The sequence below is a fragment of the Schistocerca cancellata genome, chromosome 1, assembly GCF_023864275.1.
Source record: "Schistocerca cancellata isolate TAMUIC-IGC-003103 chromosome 1, iqSchCanc2.1, whole genome shotgun sequence".
NCBI lineage: Eukaryota > Metazoa > Arthropoda > Insecta > Orthoptera > Acrididae > Schistocerca > Schistocerca cancellata.
Genome location: NC_064626.1, coordinates 1163784430 through 1163800282, shown reverse-complemented (window position 1 = coordinate 1163800282; position 15853 = coordinate 1163784430).

The window sequence follows — 15853 nt, the reverse complement described above, 5'->3', positions numbered from 1 at the left end:
GCTCTGGAATTCCATGAGTTTTTCCTCATAGTTTTCTGACCACTCATGTGTGACTGAAGTGCACCTAGCAAGAGAAAATCTCCAACGTTTCATGAAATAGGCAACCCAGTTGTGGCTCCCTTTGAAATTTCTGATTTTCTGTTGTCTAGCAACTTCATGTGCTTTAACTTTGGTAATGTCTGCACTCACCTGGTAAGCACTTTTGTCACTGCTTCCTGACAAAATCATTCAGCACAACTTCTAACATGTAATAGTGGCCACTTTTGACCCAGAAAAAGTTTTTTTCTGTTGCTAGAACAAGCTAAAAGTTGTTCCTTTTGCTGCCTCCACCATTTGAAGTTATTCACATTGACACAGTATTGCTGACCTGCAGCACAATTTGATGTTTTCTTGGTGAGAGAAAGCAGTTTTCAGCTTGGCAGTGTGCTGAACATGCTTTATTGTTGTAGACTTAAAACCTGGCTCTTTACAAAAGTACTAAAGTAGACTGAAATGAAACGTGAAATCCGAATGTAGTGTTTAGAAAAATTGTAGCAAGCACTGCTCTCGAAGACTGAGGGGTCAGTGAAAGAAACACAAATGATGCTAGAGGAAGGGGTTTGGTGCACCGGGAAAGTTTCACCCATTACTTGCAGTGAGGATAACATAAGATTTGTGTAGACCATCTGCTATGGTAGAAATCTCTCGTGGAAGGAACAAGGTTTTGTAAAAGCTCATTTATAAGGGTGCTCACGTTCAAATGTGGAACTTATTCACACTCATTAATATGAATTGAATTAAATTAAATTTGAAGATGAGCAGTATTAAATTTGAATTTCTACTGCGATAAAAATAACATTCAATACTTGAAACACTAACACAACAGCTTCTGTGGCAAAATAACTACCTTCTAGTGTCATTTTTCGGAACATCCTTAGTCTTTCCCTTGAATCTAAGATGCAGGTGCATTTTTGGACCACAAAAATCGGAAAAAAGTTCAGCTTGCATTTGAGTAAATATGCGTGCATGCCAACCAAACATGTAAGATATTAAGCTTTAGTGTAGCATAATTCCTGTGTTTCATAATGACGAACAAGTTGAGATCACTATGTAAATTACAAATTGTGGAAGCTTTCATTTAAATAATACATATTCCATGACAAGAAACACATTCACCATTTTAGCTGTCTCATCTTATTGAATCACCTTGTGTTCCAAAGACAACATGAGTTGTAGACGGGCTTGTGGAACTAATTCTAGCTCCATATCTAAGCCTTGATCTGTCACAAGTACTATATTTCATAAGTTACTATTAAAATAGTTGTATTGCTCCATTTGTGACACTTTTTCTTTCTCTAGAGTTTGGTTGTAAGTGAATGTGTAAGCTGGTAGCTAAATGTTTTTTTGTAAAGTTTTTATCCCATAAATTGTTTCAAAGAGCCTATACTATCAAATCTTAATGAAGTAGAACAGAAAATACCTCTTAGCTTCCCAATGTATATTTCAACCATTTCTCTTTCACCTTATAGTAGACATACAAATAAACATGACTGAATTCTTAGCTAAAGCTTGTGGAAAATGTCCATTCTCAGAGCTAACAGAATTACTGAAACATAAACATGAAATACATGGTCCCAGTGCTGCAGCCTGACTACACAAGTGTTATTAATTGCTGGGATAAGTGATACAAAACAGTATTTCTTTTGCACAAAAATCTTGTGCACTGAACTTGCTGAAATACTTCAAATACGTTTGCCCACAAGATCTCAAAAGGGTCTTCAATGCCTGATTTCATGATGTGTCTGGTTCAAAAATACGAACATCTGTAGGCATGTGTGCCATGCGAGAGGTGTGGAAATGGGTATACTCAGCCTCATAAGACTAAATAAATTGGACCATAAAATAAGAGGAATTTGCACTCCAGCTGCTGAAGTGGCATCAGGTTAAAAGATTCGCACCTGATCAAGAGATACATAATTAATATATTATTGTGGCTTTTGTGTAGTTGCACAACCATGAATAGTGCCTCTTAGTGATTTTTTAACTCAAGCTGTTGTATTTATCTGCAATGTTAGTCCTATGTAAATAGCTGTTGATGATGTCAGAAAAAAGAAAAGAAAAGAAAAGAAAAGAATAGGCCCCTACAGAAAATTCTATAGTATAAATATTAAACCCTAATATTCATGTAGCACAAAGAAACTAACGGATAGGAACCCCCTAACTATAAGATTTGTTGTAGGGTTGGTTCCCTCCAGACTACTCAGCAGCTATTTACGGAAAATTTATATTGTCTCTCACAAGCAATAGTGTAAACACAGCATCTGGGCATATGTAACACGTATGAGGTTGTTTGAGAGAAATGACCAAACTTGTGGGATCTTGCAATTTTTCCATATTCTATCACCTTCCTCATTGTCTCCTAAGTCTGCGTTGGGTTTCTTTCCATATTGTTTGTGTATGGAGTGCAGGAAAGAAAACTAATTAAATACCTCTGTGTACACAGTATTTGGTCTAATCTTATCTCTCTCCCATGGGTCAAACAAACCTGTTATCTTTTTTGTGCTCTTCTTTGTACGTGTTGAGTCTGAATGTAGTGTAATCCTTCAAAACACTGGAAATTTAGTGAATGATGTATTAAAACATATATAATGCAAAAAAATTCTCATTATCAGCTAAAATAGAAGGCAAATCAGCAGGTAAATTAGCTGCTGCTCTCCTTGTCTGCAGCTAAAACAGTCAACTAAAATGTGGCACACTGTGATGTAAGTGTGTTCAAATGGAAAGGTACAAAAAGTCATAAGAACCAGACTGATTGCAATTTGCATATCTCACTGTGGTATATCGTAACAAGACACCTGTCAATGAGAAGGTAACGCCCGGAGGGTTTGTGGACATCCCCCTAAAAAATTCAAAGCTGTGCCCTCAGCAGGCAAGGTGAAATCATCTTTTTCGTCCTCAGAGGTCCAATACTCATAGAATTCCTTTGAGCATGTGTCCACACTTTTCCAAGGTCACATGAAGTGTAATGGCCAAGTTCAACTGGGAGCAGCTTGTTGCATCTGCCTTACAGCCGGATATGTCGCCCTGTCTCTTCCGTGTGTTTGGTCTGCTACAAAACATCTCGGAGTGAAGCATTTCAACTTGGACGATGAAGAGGACTGACTTCTGTCACACTCACAGGAATTCTGGTAACAAGGAATTGATTGGCTCATGAAATAGTGGGATAGTTGTGCTCAGGCCTTTTGAACAAGGACTTCAGTATACCTAAAGAGTTTTATACCTTTTCTTTTGAACATCCCTCATAGGTGCCACAAGCAGGAGCCCATGTGTCTCATGGCTGGGTGCTATGCCAAGTCAGGTGGACTCTCTTGTTTGTGGCACTAGAAGGAGATGCACCTTGGACACATGACCTTTATTAGCTGCAGTTTATTGTGTTTCACTTCTAGCCAGTCTTTTTCCGATGTAAGCATGGCTCTGCACATCCACAGTGAGGTGCTAGCATATAAGGGACAGCACACTGAACCATCTGATTATCATTTAACATTTCCTTGGCTGCTACATCTGGTGGGTCATTTTGGTAAATTTCCATGTGCCATGGTGATCAGCAGGATGACATCTCATTCCTAAGTCTTTGAAGGTGGAAAAGGCACCATGCATTTTTTGGACGGTTTTATTTGTTGAGTACAAGAGTTGTAGAGTGTGAAGGCATCCAGGCTTTTGAGCAGATGAGGAATTCAGGAATCTCAGCCCATTTCATCTACTCCAGTTGCCTCAAAATCCCATATAATTCTACACTGTATATGTTCAATTTCTAAGGTAACTGGAACTTGAGAACCTGATCAGAGAAAGCCACAGAGCAACTAAGGAAGCCCCTCTGCTTAGATCTGTCTGTGAATACATCTTTATAGTTATAATGCCGATATAAAATTACATAAAATATTGTTTTAAGAACATGTAGTAGTGTAGACTCAAGTACAACATGAAATCTAAATCATCCGTAGACTTCATTAACCACGTGGCCATTATTTCCAAATCTGGGTTTGTACTTGAACTATATATCCTGTTTGTCCGATTTGTAATGGGTGTCATTCATTTCAGCAGTACACTAGTATGGGTCACATGTGTGTTTTGTAAGCAATCTACTTGTGGCATTTTCGTAATATCGTGCCAGTCAACTGAAGTGTGCCACCTTCTTGTCTTGCAACTGTACCAATGTGGTCATTTCATTTCACATCCCTAGAAATTGTTGCATTCGAATATTTGTTAGTTAACTGATTCCAGCTATGATTATCCATCGAGATATTTTGTCGAGAGCACTTTTTCCGTTTCTGAACATTTAAAGCGAGTTGGCAGTCTTTCCATCTGTTTGAAATCTTATCAGTATCAGACTGAATATTTGTGCACCTTTTTCAGGTGGTACTTTGTTACAGATAACTGGATCTGCAAGAAGTGAGGTTTCTATTGTGTGGCAGGTCATCAGTATAGAACATTGCAGTAACTCATCCTGACACTGAACACATATGATGTTCGATGAACTGTGCTTGCACATGTATACATTTGGATGCATAATGTAATTTTAATCAAAGGGTTTCTATGTCCTTTTCGATACATGATACCTTACTAATACCCGTTCCATTATAGTTTTCAGTTACTCAGGAGAAAGTAGTTATTGACCAGTGCATTTCTGCCATTGAATGACTAGTAGAATCTATAATCAGTGAGATATTTAGTCAGTGCAGGTTTGTTTTACCAGAATCATTACAAAGGTCACACACAGAGTGCTTAATGGGACAAAAGCTTTGCTAAAGTTAAACATGAAAGCACAGTTCAATATGAAGTAGTTATCTTCAAACTAGGAAAATGTTTTACAACTACAAATTATTTTATTAGATGGGTCTACTGCAAGTAGTGTCAGAGTATACCCTAGCTCCAAGTGCTAATAAAATGTAAATGAGTGTAGCTGTTAATGTCGTCAAGCAATACACCTGAGGTAAAGGTCTTGGGAAAAGAAACAGAAGCAGAAAAAAGTCTCCAGAGAGCATTCCACAAGATTTCGGGATTTCAGCCGGATCTCGTCGACTTCTTTCCACGATATTTCGGCTGACAACCTTACAGCCATCTTCAGGCTAGTGTTTGACACTGGAGATTGCTAGTGCAATTCGCTCTGTTTATACGTAAAAGTGCTGCAAGACGCGCATGCGCAAGTTACCGTTGCATGCGCACCACCTGTCAGTTCCAAGGCCTCACGAGAACTCGGCCTCAGAAGAGCAACATTTCTTGAATGGAAAGGGCTGCGCTGCGCTGCGCAAGTTACGGGGAGATCCTCAGACTGTGGTCTTCCGGCGGATAAGGGGAATGGCACTGTACTGTTGCCACGTGATATGTATGATCAGAAGATATTTAGTTTGCTGAGTGAGACAACGTACAGGAAGCTTGATAAAGACCTTACTCGGAGAGTAGAAAGGAAAACGTCAGAGTTGCTAAACTCCTCTGCTGCAAGAAGTTGTGAAAAGATTGAGACCTCACAGTTCTGTTCCACCGAGGTTATATGGTCTTCCAAAGATCCATAAGGATAATGTGCCCTTACGCCCCATAGTGAGCAATGTCGGTGCTCCGACATATGATTTATCTAGTCATCTGGCTTCGCTACTAAGACCTTTTGTTGGCAAATGTACGCACCATATTCGCAACTCTGCTGACTTTATCAACAGACTGAGAACACTACAGCTGAAGGATTCGGACTTGTTAGTAAGTTTCGATGTCGTTTCACTCTTCACGAGGGTCCCTCTTTTGGATTCATTGTCACTTATCGGCAATAAGTTTACGACCGATATAACGGCGCTGTTTCACCTATTTAATAATGAATATTTTGAGCAACTTGATGGGGTTGCCATGGGTAGTCCTCTGTCCCCTCTGGTAGCAAACTTTTATATGGAAGACTTTGAGGAGAGGGCACGCGATTCGGCGATGTTTAAACCAACAGTCTTCTGGCGATACGTGGACGATACTATTGTAGTGTGGCCTCACGGTGAAGAAGAGCTGTCACGGTTTTTGCAACATCTGAATTCCATCCACACAAACATTCAGTTTACGATGGAAGTTGAAAAGGATGGTTGCCTAACATTTCTGGACATCATGGTAAATCGCAAGGTGGATGGGTCATTGGGGCATTCTGTCTATCGAAAACCCACGCATACGGACCTGTACCTGCAGGCGTCAAGCTGTCATCACCCGTCACAAACTATGGGCGTCCTTCGAATGCTGGTGCATAGGGCACATGTCGTGTCTGATAAAGACAGCCTTGCAGACGAATTAGAGTACTTGAAATCTGTATTTCAACATAATGGATATTCTGCACATCAGGTCAGTACTGCTTTAAGGATGAAAAAACGTGACCACCCACAAGATCAAGAGGATAAAGAGGTGTTTAAGTCCAGAGCATTTCTCCCATATGTCGGTAACATTTCATCGAAAGTAGGCAGAATTTTAAAGAAACATCGTGTGAAAGCAATCTTCCGGCCACCTACAAAGACTCGTGCTCTTCTGGGCTCAGCCAAGGATGATCTGGGATTACGGAAGGCTGGAATTTAAAAAATACCTTGCGAGTGTGGGGAAATCCTACATTGGTCAGACCACACGCACAGTACATGACTGCTGCATTGAACATGAGTGTCACACTCGCCTTTTACAGCCCAGTAAGTCGGCCGTAGCCGAACATTGTATTTCCACAGGACATAGTATGGATTATTCTGCCACGAAAATCTTGGCCCCATCGAGACCTTCTGGGATTCAGTTGTTAAGGAATCCGTGGAAATACGTTTGGCGGAGAATCACATTAATCGTGATGGCGGCTTTCAAATGAATAAGGCCTGGGACCCGTTGATTTCTTTAATATCAACCAAAAGAAAACTTTTTATGGCTTCTGACATGTTGAGCGACAAGTAATTTTAATTTTAATATTGAAATTTTGCATTTTATTGTTTTGGACACGTCTGCGTGCATGTTTTACTTGTATCACGCATTCGTTGGTGCTCCATAGATGCAGTAATATTGTAGAGGGCCTTGGAACCGACAGGTGGCACGCATGCAATGGTAACTTGTGCATGCGTGTCTTGCGGCACTTTTACGTATAAATAGAGCAACTTGGACTAGCAATCTCCAGTGTCAAACACTCGCCTGAAGATGGCTGTAAGGTTGCCAGCCGAAATGTCGTGGAAAGAAGTCGACGAGATCCGGCTGCAATCCTGAAATCTTGTGGAATATTCGATACGCTGGGAAAACTTCAAGATCACATCTCCAGAGAGTGTTCTGAACGTGCTCACTTTGGTTAATGTTGCTGGAACATGTTGAAGATCCCATGTGCTAGTTTGTTTGCTGCTGTGGTTGAACAGTCATATTTTAGGACAAAATCATCGCCAATTGCTCAGACATAAGGATGTAGATTCACAGGTTTATCCAAACACAACCCTTTCACTAGTTAAGACACAGACTGCTACGAGGCTGCAGCCAGCCACAGCAGGACCTGACGCCGTATGCCTGGCCTGGTGAAGAAACATCCATCACTGTGTGCTGCAGTCAGTGTGTTAATTACATTCATGGGTAAAGTGGGTTTTGGTTCCTCGCCAAGTAAAAATAAATCGGTCACTCTGTGAGCTAATTCCAGATTTGTCCTTGGATGAAATGGTCTTCCACTGATCTCCAGTCCACCATACATGCTGGTATGCTGATCGTGAATGCTTCCTCCTCTAATGGCTGATTCATGGGTATGCATATCCAAATTCAAGGTGTCTTCAACATGCAAAACTTGTGCCTATACACTTTGATCAGAAAAATTTTGCATGTCTGCAACAACTTTGATCCCATGTCCATTGCCTGCAGGGTTTTTATTTTTAGGAATTCCATTCATTCATTGATCCCATCACCTTCATTTTCCATAGCAGTAGTACATTCCCCCTCTGAAACCCTTTCGTGTCGTTACCAGAAATGCCTCGTACACAATGATAACCTGACCCCAAATTGTAAAAACTAACCTACCTGCATATCACCTCACCACTTCAGTGTTTCAGCGTACAATCTTCTCCCAAATGAACAGTTCCATCCAACCAAAATTTAATATCTCTGTCCAACAACCTTAAAATATCCCTATTAATAGTCATCAACAACGGAAAATCCAGGATGGAATGTAAGAATATTATGAGAAGGAATCTTGATACTCACTGTATAGTGGAGATTCTGAGTTGCAGATAGGCACAACAAAAAAAAGACTTTCACAATTAAAGCTTTCGGCCATTGGCCTTTGTCAACAACAACAACAACAAACTCTCTCTCTCTCTCTCTCTCTCTCTCTCTCTCTCTCTCTCTCTCTCTCACACACACACACACACACACACACGCATGACTGCAGTCTCGGGCAACTTTCCTATTAATAGAAAGTGTTGCCTTTTTGCAGACCATGATTGTGTAACTAAAGGGTTTTAAGCAGTCAGGGTTATTGGTGTCATCTCCAAAAAACATTATTTTATAAGGTGAATATAGATTAAAAATCGGTCTTTGAATATGGCTTCATTTAGGAGTTGTAATTATTTGTAGTCAAGTAAAAATACAGCCATTGGTCCAAATTGGACATATAATTTTGAAATACACACTAATAATTTATATACAGTACATGAGATAAAATTTAACATTCTAGTGTTCGTCTCAGGTGAGGACAAGCTGTCAAAACAATCACTAACAACTTTCATATAGTTAACTATGATGAGGTATTAACAGACTAGGAAACTTCTCTTTTAGAGTGTTTGCTAATGGAACTGTTTAAATTTGTAAGAATATCTTTTATGATGTGCATTCAAGCAATGAGAAAATCTACTGAGAGAATGATTTAAGTAATGAAAACCTTCCCAGTTATCTTTTGATACTTAGCACAATGCATTTTGAAAATTTATTCTCATTTTCAAGTGCATTTGTGGACATGACTATGTTTGGTATTAGCCTGTGTGATTTTCTGCCCCCCTTTCCTCTTTTTGAAGTTAGTGGGTGTTATGCCACCTCCATTATACAGAATATCACATGCAAATCATCACTTACACTGTTTGTAAACAAATGCACGTGAAAATGAGAATAAATTTTTGAAACACACTGTGCTAAGCATAAAAAGAAATAAGTGACTAGTGCAGTTTTCAATATTTAAATCATGGATGACACAGTTGCAGGCTTTCCTTAAACATCTAATATGATGAACAAAATTAAGTTACTTTGAGAATTGCAATAACAGATGGAAACACATATTTTTATACACTTAAAACAGAAACATTACACAAATTTCAGTCTTTGTATTGATTGTTTAGTAGAAAGTCTTCAGAACAAGACGAAATAGTACACTAACCACTTTCTTCAACAAGAAATTTTCAGCTCAGTTAAGAAAAACATTCTTTCTTAAATGTGACTAGTGATTTAACAGATATTGTAAGCACTTGAGGGTGATTCTGTCAGCCATCAGAAATAGAAACTGGTATTAGACAGAATGAGATTTTTACTCTGCAGTGGAGTGTGCGCTGATATGAAACTTCCTGGCAGGTTAAAACTGTGTGCCGGGCCGAGACTCGAACTCAGGACCTTTGCCTTCCGCGGGCAAGTGCTCTACCAACTGAGCTACCAAAGCACGACTCACGACCCGTCCTCACAGCTTTACTAAGGTTTGGAGGGTAGGAGATGTACTAGCAGAAGTAAAGCTGTGAGGACGGGGCGTGAGTCGTGCTTTGGTAGCTCAGTTGGTAGAGCACTTGCCCGCAAAAGGCAAAGGTACCGAGTTCGAGTCTCGTCCCGGCACACAGTTTTAATCTGCTGGTATTAGACAGTTTTTATTGTTTAACTAAATTCTAGAAAAAATTAAATGGATCTGGAATTTGGAGTAAAGAATCATGAAATTGAACCAATAATTTTAGGATGGAAAACAGATGGAATTAAGGTAAACTGCCTGGCTTTAGTTAATGATTTTGGAATACTTTCAGAAAATCTGACATGCAGTTATTCAGATAACCCTTTGGAAGAAACAGCAAATAGAACTGGCCCCAAAATGTCAGCTTAAAAAATAAAATTCATGAAAATTGTTCCAAAATCCACAGAAACACCAGCAGGTAAAAATTGAGTGAGGAAGTAAATTCAAATGCCTTGGAGAAACAACAGAATGGACTAGAAAAATTTGCAGTAGATGTAAGAGTTAGCAAAATGGAGAGAGCAAGGAATATTTACAACAAGAAATGCATACCTTAAAAAAAGAGAGAAAAGAAAGAAAGAAAGAGAGAGAGAAACTAAAACCCTATACCACAGTGGTCAACCAGAACATTTATATGGGTCTCAATGCCTAACTATGAACTAGAGGCTGGATAGAATAGAGGTACCTGGAAGATGGATAGTTAGAAAAAGGATGGGTGTAATACAGATGACAGAGGGCTGGGAAATTAGTAATGAGATGTACAAAAATATAGAGAAAATATCAGAAGAAATAGCTAAAAGAAGATAATCTTTTTTAGATGAATGAGAACAGGCCCACAAAACAAATTTTCCTGTGTTTCTGGAAGAAGATAGCAACAATAGCCTGGATGACAGGAATAAGTAAAGATTTAGAAAGAAAAAACATCACAGAATCTAAAATAAGACAAATCTTTTTAAGAATTAAATATTAAGCTTATAAGGCTTTCAATGCAGAAAAAATAAGAAACCGGCAACAATACAGACAAGAAAGGAAATGAGAATCTGTAGAGTAGATGAAGTACTGGAAATATAAAAAACAAGGGAGGAAGAGGAACTGGAGTTGTTACATGATCCTAGATGGTCACTACAACAAAAATAATAATACACTTACAAGAAAAATATCACAACACCAAGGAGGAATTGTTTAACGTAAATGAAAGTTTGAAGGCACATTTCTAAATCTGAAAGATGGTGCCTATTAAAATTTGACAGTTGCATGGGGGGGATTGCCAGCTGGGCTGCTATAATGATGCAAATCAGGTTTGCTTTAACTATGCGAACTGGAGGTGGGGAGTTGATGTGAGTCAAGAATGCCTTTAAGGTGACAAAGACGCCATTTTCAACATTTCACTGAATTAGGGCTACTAGAAGCAGGACGTTCTTTCTGCAATATTGCAGGAAAACTTGGCAGCCACTGTACATGATTGCTGGCAGTGGTGGTTATGAGAATGTACGGACACAAGAAGACCGGGCTCTGGACAGCCACATGGCACTGCTAAGAGGGAAGACCATCATGTTCTGTGTCTGACTTACAGGTCGCACTGTATTTGCAGCAGCAGTTGGCACCACAGTGACACAACGAACTGTTACAAATCGGTTACTTCAAAGACAGCTCTGATCCAGATGCCCTGTAGTGTGCATTCCACTGACCCCAAACTGCCACTGTTTGCAACTTTAGTTGGAACTTCAGTTTGAAGGAAGACAGCTGAGGGTCTGCAACCAACCTGTCTGTATATTGGACACACTTGACGTACATGTGAAGTTATGGTCTGGATTGTGATTTCGTATGACATCAGGAGCACTCTCGTGGTTGTCCCATGCACCCTGACTACAAATTCGTACGTCATTATGGTGATTCGACCTGTTGTGCTGCTTCATAAACAGCATTCCATGGGGTGTTTTCCAACAGGATTATGCTCATCCACATAGTGCTGTTGTAACCCAACATACTCTGCAGTGTATCGACACATCCATGCTCGATCACCAGATCTGTCTCCAATCGAGCACGTATGGGACATCATCGGACAACAGCTCCATATGCGCAATATCGTGAACCATCCCTGTATTGACTGACCAAGTGCAACAGGCATGGAATTCAGTCCCACAAACTGACATTCGGCACCTGTGCAACACAATGTATGCAGATTTGCAATCAACATCCTGGCAGTTACACCCATTATTAATGTATCAGCATTTCACATTTGCAATGGCCTATCTTGCATTTACATTAACCTGTGATCTTGCAATGTTAGTCACTTATGTATGTTAACTAAATAAATGTATTTCCGAAATTTGTTTACTCTACATTAATTATTTTTAGAACAATGTAGGAAAAGGCAGATTACTATTTCCAGTAAAGAAGACACGTCAAGTTGCAGACAGGCACAATTATAAGACACTCACATATCGTGAGTGCCTGTCTGCAACTGTCTTTCTGGTAAGTAGTGTAGCATTTTGGGATATTTGTAAACATCCCAATGCACCATTGGAAAACGGTCAACAAGAGATGCTCATGAGTAAATTGAATAAGGATAAATGTAGTGGGAAATGGAAACTGTGTGTTTTCCGTTTTTTGTGCAGTGAATGTGGAGCAGTGGTGGGGCCGGCAAGAAAGGGGCTAGTAAAAATAGTGTTACAACCATTGGTCGTCCGGAAGTCATTTGTGCCATGGTGCAGCACGTGCCTGAATCTGAGAGCCATGGAGCAAACGACGCACCAACGGGCATAATGAGCAACTGAAGCACAGTAGTTGTTTTTCTGGTTTTTCTCTCGGGTCCTACAGTACGCATGTACGGACGTTTGAATGTACTCAAGAGAGTGGTATCATCATAGCAATTGTTTGTTATGTTGTGAAAACTAGTAATGAAAATGTTGGGCAAAATATACTCCTGTTTGTGAGAAGTGTTGCTATTTATTTAGTAGTGCAACAGAGAGAAGTCGCAGAAGCATTCCATTGATCTTCACCACAGTTGGATCGACAGGGAGGTGGCATGGATGGATCTAGACCACCAAAAAGAAAATACTACTCTCAGAAGAGAGGATAAAGGTAATACTACATTCATCTGGCAGTGTATCGGATCGGCAAAATATTGCCGTTATATCGGCCAAGGACACAACTTCCCGCTAGTGCTGGCAGAAGGCCCATCACAAATCTAACAGCCGGCCGGAGTTCTGCGGTTCTTTGCGCTACAGTCTGGAGCCGAGCAACCGCTACGGTCGCAGGTTCGAATCCTGCCTTGGGCATGGATGTGTGTGATGTCCTTAGGTTAGTTAGGTTTAATTAGTTCTAAGTTCTAGGTGACTGATGACCTCAGAAGTTAAGTCGCTTAGTGCTTAGAGCCGTTTGAACCATTTTTGAGCCACAAATCTAACAAAATAAACAACAGCAGAAAAAGAGGAGAAAATACACCCCAGTGGCAGTCTGTCTTTTCCTACATTGCTGATATTCCTACCTGGAGTTTCCATTGTTTGATTAATCATTTGTTGGTGTCAAGACTTTTTTCCTGTCAGTGTTGTGAATTATTAACAAAACCAATCACTTACATATGTTAACTAGATAAATGTAGTTCCGAACTTTCGTTATTCTACATTGATTATTCTTTTGCTGTTATAACTTTTTTATGTCAGTGTTATAAATAAACTTTAGGGATTAGGAGTAGTATTCTAGGGCTGGTTACATAACTTAAGGCCGACAGCTGTCTCATAACGTGTGAACATTAAATTTAAGACATGCATTTAATCACAGTAAATATCATATTGATTCACACATTTCTACAAGAGTATAAAAGCAGTACATCATCTGGAGGCCATGTTGCATTGAATTTCAGTGGTGATGGCATTGATTAGTACTGCTCAAGGATATCTCAGCATACAAATTGGTCTAATATAAATAATCATCCACATCCAAATATTGTAAACATAGAGCATTACACAAAAATTCTATGCTGCAGTAAGCTAGTAATACTTCTATTGGAGACCCGTTTCCAGTCAACTTGCAGATGATATTAGCCGTGCTAGCATCACATGTTGTTGACAGTCTGAAGGCTAGCTGATGACAGGGCCGTTTCTTTCTTGGTGTGCTCACTACGTGCCCAATGCCTTTTACTGTAGTGTGATAAACACATATACTCAGAAGAACTCTCCTACAGCTTTGCCTTCCCTAACAGTACATTTCTACTTATTGATACTTGGAGCATGAATCAATAATAAGACAGTCAGTTTTTTCTACAGAAACCACACGCAAAAAAATATTTGTCATTGCTATAAATGGTGAAAAATATACAGCAATAACTTCATTAACTTGTTGACTGCCATGTGGCCACAGCAGAGCCTCAAGCCTAGTGCTGTGTGTTGGCCTGGCCTCATCCATCATTAACGGTATAGTAGTCAATATGTTAATTGCGCATGATGTTGGTGTTTAAATCTACATGCCATTCTGCCACCCAACTACCCATATCACTTGATCACTGCTGAAAATGTCATCCACTTTGGCACTTTTGAATGTTGCTAAATACTCAGTGCCACCATTACGTTTCCACGAAAGCCTTCCCAATATTTTTGCCAAGCCTTAGAGAATAGATCCCCCACTTAGCCCTGCACCTTATCCTACTGTAGGTTACTTCCTCCAAACCAAATCCGTGCATCTTTAACTAGAAATCTTCCTTTCCCAACCAATACCACTAAATCCATTTCCTTGGCAATCTCATTCCACTGTCCTTCTCACAATCCCTTTCCATACTCCAATTTTATGCAGGGCTGTTCAGCAAGCCTCTGAAGATCATCCAGGGACAACTTAACAGCTCCATTCAGTGCCTGACAAAGAGAGGGGGAGCTCCATTCAGTGCCTGACAAAGAGTGGGGGGGAGGCACTCAGACAGGAGAAACTTAACATGTTTGGAGGGTATGTGATGTTATATCAGTGACTGCAAAATCAGGTAAAATTTACAAAGAAAGTAGTAGTACAACTCCATTTATCAGTATGACATTGCACCCCATCTGGCCTGGATGTATGCACTGACTTATTTGGGAAAGGTATCATAAAGCTGTTATACTATCTCCTGAGGCAAGCTGGCACTGGGATGAACTTAGTGCTCAAGCTGGTCCCACACATTCCATCTGGGCAGATCTCTGGACTGTGCTGGCAACTGGAGTAACATTGTTAATAGACATGTTCCATGTGAAGATGACAACTGACCTGCTGTCTCTCGCATGAGAGGTAACACATGAGGATGCAGGATGTCCATGATGTGCCATCAGTTCCTTCAGTCAGTACTACCCATGTCTTGAGGTCATAACCAGTCTCTCTGTGCCCTGTGACTGCAAGAATCATGTCACTGTTCTTTTCTAAAACATTGGAAGAATGAAAACTCTCTCCAGGTCGCCACCATACTCGTTGATGATGGGCATTTGGAGTCTGGCAGAGCCGTGATTCTTTGCTGAACACAGTGTGACACCATTTGAGAGCCCTCATGCTTCCTAGACACACCACCAGTCCACATGCAGCCATTTGTGTTGTGGTGTCAGTCTCCAACAAATGATCCATTATGACACAGAATGTCGCAGGGATTCCGTTATTTGTTCTTGTTTGGCAAGTGCAGATGTCAAGGGGCTCCAATGTGCTTGATGTGTGAGTACAATACAGCAGTCCTCTCTTGTGATTGTAAGAACTTAATAATGAATATGCCTTTCATCACTGTCCTCTGTAGTCCAACATTAGGTCACTGTCAGATCCTAATGGCCCAAAAATTTAGATACTATACAATTTTACAGATGAACCATACTTTTCAAACATTCTCCCAACAAACTGTAGCTTACCATCTGCCTTCTGTACTACAATCCTTACGTGCTCATTCCATTTCATATTGCTTTGCAACTTTATGCCTAGATATTTAATCTACTTCACTTTCAAGCAGCACACTACTAACACTGTACTTGAACATAATGGGTTTGTTTTCCCTACTCATCTGCTGTAACTCACATTTTTCTACATTCATCACACCAACTATAAATTTTGTCTAAGTTATCTTGTATCCTACAGTCACTCAGCAACAACAGCTCCCCACACACCCCAGCATCAATAGCAAACAGTTGCAGACTGCTACTTATCCTGTCTGCCAGATCATTT